The 6,000-nt window shown below is 41.1% G+C and overlaps 1 long non-coding RNA gene across 1 annotated transcript in view; it reads left to right on the top strand.

Moving 5' to 3' along the window:
* LOC126503681 (uncharacterized) overlaps positions 1-6,000 on the top strand; it is a 343,758-nt gene that overhangs the window by 236,776 nt on the left and 100,982 nt on the right. The gene's annotated exons all lie outside the window — the stretch shown is intronic.

Genomic DNA, 6,000 nt, shown 5'->3' with positions numbered 1-6,000 from the left:
ATATATGACAGTATCTCACTTTTCATTGGTCCTTATTGAGACATAGTGAAGACCCCTTCATAATGTCGGCGTTTTGTCCTGAACAACCAAGCAGTTAAAAGAACTCACTGTGTGCTACATTTGGTTTTAGGCACTGAAGGTATATGAATGACTAAGAGAGAGTTATAAGCAGACCACAGCTGTGTGCCTTTAAGCCATCGTGTGAAATAGTAAAATGAGCATTATTCATGTTGTTGTGAAGAAATAAGCCTGTGGTTTTAGACTTTCTGCCATATTGTGATGGTATAGGGAGAAAGGGAATTGGAAATGCAGACGGTATTGGGTAAGGAGAGCGGCATATTTAGACTGAAGTGATTTCTTTAGATTAGCAATCTCCTTTGGACTGAGGGCATACTTTATTTTTAATGTTAGACCTGCTGGTGAACAGATGAGCCTACTTAGCTATTCATGGATGCATTTTGCAGTTTAAATATTTGTGTTGACCAGTGGCAGTGTTCACAATAAGAAGTAGTAAACAAAGATGTACCACTGCACTTCCATTGCGTTCAAAGAAAGGGGTAAATGAATTCAACAAATTCAAAATATTTCAGGCTCAGGTTACGCTGTTCCTTATCACATGATAGGGATAATTTAAGAACACAGTTATCACAACTGCTAGAAAAGTTAAATGCTAGCAATTACTGAAAATTTAAAAGTATAAAGTTGATTCTGCATAAAGGTGCATGCTCTCTGGTCTGAAGTAGATAGCTGTCATGATGTATTTATAATCAGTGGGAAAGGCCAACACTGGAATAATGTGCATATTGGGGTCTTAGTTCAGTTAAAATATGTAATATATAGAATTATGTAAATAAAGGAGGAATTTTAACAATGAGGAAGATCTCAAATTTCACTGTTTATAAAATTGACTGGAAATAAGTGTTTCTCTCTTCTCTCTCTCTCTCTCTCTCTCTCTCTCTCTCTGTGCTGTATTGAAATCTATACATCAAACTAAGTTTAATCTAGGTGTCATAACTGTTGCAGCTCATGCTTATGCATCATTTCATTTGATCAAATTTTGAATAATAAAGAAGTACTGGTTTTCAATATGAGAAAAATTAGTCATCTATTTTTTTAAATTATGGTATGTTCCTTTAATGAAAAACCATAAACCAGGCAGTGGTGGTTTATACCTTTAATCCCAGTATTCAGGAGGCAGAGGCAAGGAGATTTCTGTGAGCTCAAGGCAAGGAAAAAAGGCCTGTGGTTCATAGGTCCTCAGCAGTTCATAGAAGTATTTAAAGACAGCACAAAGTTAACAGCTGGAGGACAATACTGAAGCCTGGACCAGTGAAAGGATTGCAATGGATACAGAATGACCCAGTGTCCTGGAGCTGGCACTAATGGATGCGTTGCATTGCTGATGTGTAGCAACAAGCGCATGTCGTGTTAGGCAATGTACAGCCAAGAGATTTTTCAATTTACACGTTCCATCGTTTCCCTCTACTCTGTTGCGGGCAGTAAGAGGATCAAGTCAGGGAAGTGTGATATTTTCTGACCATCTTAAAATAGTTGTCACTTAATTAAGCACTTCAATTTCAAGGGTCCTTGCACAGTGTGCCAGACAGTGTAAATAGTATTCTGGAGCCTCTTTAGAATCAACGTTTAAAACAGTGACAGCAAGGTATCATCCATCTGTGTTATGCTTTCCCAGACCTGGGAAGGGACTAGGAAGTGCTTTCTGTCGCAGACGTGAACCCCTGTGATTAAAATATTGCAATGGCGAAGACGATGAAAATTTTTCGGATGTGTTCTTGGAAACCATTGAGGAGACTTTTATTCTCAAAGTTTATTTAACACCACTCGTTCAAAAATTATGTAGGTAACACAGTCTCGCTGATGGCGAGTGAGGTAGGAGCTGCTATTTGGAGAACCGGTGAAGGAGAAATCCAAGGTCAGCTTGCTTTTCCTATTGATTTTGTATTCTTGGGCACCCTGGCAAGAGGCCAAGCTCCTCTTGAATTTCAGCCAGCGAACTAGGGAGGGGCCATGTGCCCAGGAGGCAGGGCAGCGTTTCTAGCCGGTGGGTAGCAGACGTGTTAGAAGTTCAGGAAGAGCTGGCACGCAGAAGCCTCCCCCTTCACGACAACAAGTGCTTTTAGCTCACCTCGCGCCTCTCACAAAGATTTTATGTGCACTGAGATACTTTCCCTTGCATCCAGCTGCCGAACTCTGCCAAGAGAGAAGGGATTGAAACATAAATCTCATCTTATTACCAAACCTAATTTGTTCCCTCTCATTCTGTCTGAGTGCCTGATTCTCGCCGTGTTCCCCTGGCATAATGAGTTTCTTAACCTAGAGTTTCGATAAAAATCCTCCATAATTTACTTTTATCTTCGAATTTGTCATAAAAAGGCAGCGACAAGGCACAGCCCAAGGTGGTGGGGAGTGAGCTGCCTTGATCTGTTTGTATAGATGGAGATACACTCCAGGTCTCAGGTGGGAATGCGGACTTGCCTCTTTGTTCCCTCAAAAGAACATCTATCAGTCCCAGCAAGGTTTTAGAGTCGGGAAATGCGTAGAAGTCTTTTTGCACATAGGAGTTGAGAAATTCTGCCGTTTGAAAATTTCCTCATCTCTGTTAGTCTGGTTGTTTGTTTCATTTGGTGGAAGTCTGACGCTAACATTTAAACAACTAAGAAAATCATGGAGGAGAGGAGGCGCTCACATATGTTCTTCTGAGATGGCACAGCACGAATACTATTTTTAGGATAATAAGCTCAGTGGTTAAAGTGTCATGCACTGAAGATTAAGTACTGGAGGAAATTAATCGGGAGACGAGCAGAGGGTTATGAGGAAGAAATCTCAGTCTCTCATTAGTGGAGTCAATCAAGACTTTTCAAGGAACGGTTTTTATCCCTGGCATAATCTTGGGGTCCCTATCTTAAACTTCAGGGAATTCTTTAACATTTGTTATATTTATATCCTTTCTTAATTAAAGATCTCAAGTCTTGAAGGATACAAAATTAGAAGCATCTCTGAGGTTCTTGGCACCCACGGGAAGTTTTAGTGTTTCAGCTGGGCCTGAGTACTTTCACTCTCGAGGACCCCTTGACATGGAGTCTGTCAAGTGAGACAGATCAGCGACTGTCGCTCGGTATGTGCTTTAGTGAGAACGAAGGCAAAAGGGAAGAGAAAAATATAAAACGGACATACAACCAGCACAATGATGGCTGTCAAAGAAAGACCAAGGCGGGAGGGTGTGGAGAGGAGCCACCGGCAACAGATGATGACCCAGGCCCAGAGGACTTTCTTTCCTTCATTGTCTACAGTAGGACTTTATTCTGTCTGACTTCCTTTCTTTGCAATGAATGCTTCTAAACTATTCCTAGGGACTTTGAAACAGATTGAATTTGTTTGTCACTGAGAAACACATGGGCGATTGTGAAGAAACTGTGGAACCACCCTGAGTAAATTATGTTGCGCTTACTTGAAATGTTTTCAAGACTTCTCTGCTGTCTTTATATCATCTCTACCCCTCTGTCAACCCCTCCAACTCCTTCCAAGTCTCCCCTTAAAGTTCATGACCTCTTCTTCAGTTAATACACACACACACACACACACACACACACACACACACACACACACACCACACTTATAAATACAGCTTGCTGAGTCTATCCAGTGTTTCTCATAATCTATGTGTATGAGGTTGATGGCTTTAGCCTGGATAACCCATCAGGGCTCATCTCTAGAGAAGACTGTTTCACTCTCTTTCAACACCATTGATTGACCATAACCCTTCAGCTAGGGTGGAATGAGCTGTGAGATCTCCCTTACTCCTCTTGGCCTGTCCATTGATGGCGTCATCATGAATCTTATTTAGATAACTCTGTTTTTGAGATGTCATGGATGAGCCTTCCCTGCCACAAATAGAAGACATTATCTCACAGTAGACATCTTGGCCCTCTGCCTCTTAACATCGTCTCAGGGGTTCAATAGTGATATTTACAACTTGAGGGTAACAAACAGCCATCTAATTGGACTTTAGACCCACTTCAAAGGAGGAGTGAATTCGAGCCTGGGACTGTAAACTCAGACAGTTAAGGCCAGCAAGGCCATAGAACTGAGAGAGACGCTTACTGCTGTCTCTTTCCTAAATCAGCAGGACTTCCATCTGGGTCTGAATACTTATCCATATACCCACAGATTAGTGGAGCACTCACTCCTCATCAGTGAGGCGACCGTTGCAGAAAGCCACAACTTTTCAAAAATAAATAGAATCCCTGAATGTGAGGGTGGCCAAAGCCAGTGGATACATCTGCAACACAACCCCTACACCAACGGCTCCGGGAACATCCCAGGAGAGGGGGTGCAGAGACAGCTCCGTGTTTACCTATGGGACTCATTCAAATCAAGGAACCCAGAGTGAGGAAAATATAAAAGCTAATTAAAAACAAGGGTAGTTCAGGGCAGGAGAAGGACAGAATGGAGAGGATGGCTGACATGCTTTTGCCTTGCAGTATTCTCCAGCTCATCCATCTACCAAACAGGAAACCATCTTCTCTGTTGTCATGGAAGAAGACAGTGAATAGAGAGAGCATGCGCTAGGCTTAGCTGTTCTTTTTGAGCCTGGCATTATTTGCAGTTTTTCCTTTCAGGCAGGTACTCTTGATTTTCTCACTGAAAATTAATAGCTGCTATTCTTAATGCCTGCGGGCCAAGTTTTCTCCGTACAGTACTACAATTTCTCAGCATTTCACAGCCAATTCCCCGTTACTTGAAAATTCATAGCAATGTATCTTTCAGTTTTCTTCCGTCTGAGGTAAAATAGCCATTATATACTGTCAGGAAAATTATCTGAAATACAGAAATAAGCAAAGGAGAATATTGGGAGTCCTTTCGGAGCAGAGAGGAGCATTGCCTTTCGCTTTGAGGGATGGTGAAATGGGATGGCAGAGGTTAAACTGTATGTTTGAGTTGATCAGATAAGCCCCTGGTTTATGTTCGGGGCTCTGGTGAACATTTGCCAGTTTTGTGTCTAAGTCAACAACCTAATATAGTGTACGTATCTATGTATTTGTTCATGAAGGCAGTCTTCTTAAGTAAATTTGGGCTGGTTTTATCTGCTCGCTGGTTTCATTGTAATGCTTGTCCAAATGATATGATTTTTACCAGATTGAAAATCACTCTTTGACAATATATAGCATAAAAGAGTAGCCTTTTTGAGAATCAGAAATTTATATGTCAACTTGTTAATCTGATTCTGTAGAGTTTTAAGCATATGTGTTTACATTTTAATTTAATTATGGCAATTATACTGGAAGAGACTTACTTTCCTTATCTGAAGATTGCAGCTGGGGTCCTAGGATTCAACAAAGACTAAATGTCATTTAAAAGAAATTGCAAATTATAAAGTGGAATAGAAATTATGCTATAGAGTGGCTAGTCTTGTTTCTTGTTAAATTTTGTGAATTTTTAGCTCTCTGAGCTATCATAACCGTAGGAAAACAACAAAATTAGGAAAACCAAACTTAGAATAATTGAACAAAAATTGAACAAACTTTTGTAGACATGAGAGAACCAATGTCTATCCTCATAGCCAAAGAAACACACAAGTTATTTAAACAAGCCAAGTGCTGTGAATAAGCTCCCTGGTATTTGTTTTCTTCAAAAGTCTACCTGCAGCGGGACTGGATATTTGCGCGGCAAAAGACATTGGAGAGGCCCATTGTCAGCAGCAGTCAACCTGGTCCTGAAAATGAGCGCTCCTGGCCTTCACCAAGCTCTGGCCACATTCTGGACACACACTTAAAAACTGCTGTGGTGAAAAAAAAAAAAAAAAAAAAACTGCTGTGGTGAGAACTGTTAGAGAGAAAGGGTTGAGTGTGCACAGCAATTAAAGGTTGTCACCAGAGGCTCTCCATTCAGGTGACCCAAGCTCAGCAAACATTCCTCCATGACCACACAGAAGACGAGATGGGGCTCCACTGATGTCATTGTCTGCATGGGTATTTGTTC

Source organism: Alexandromys fortis, unplaced genomic scaffold (assembly GCF_014885135.2).
Source record: "Alexandromys fortis isolate MF-2015 unplaced genomic scaffold, M_Fortis_MF-2015_v1.1 scaffold_2_26212498_36691700, whole genome shotgun sequence".
Taxonomy (NCBI): domain Eukaryota; kingdom Metazoa; phylum Chordata; class Mammalia; order Rodentia; family Cricetidae; genus Alexandromys; species Alexandromys fortis.
The sequence above is the reverse complement of the archived record's forward strand: the minus strand, read 5'-3'. Positions and strand labels throughout refer to the sequence as shown.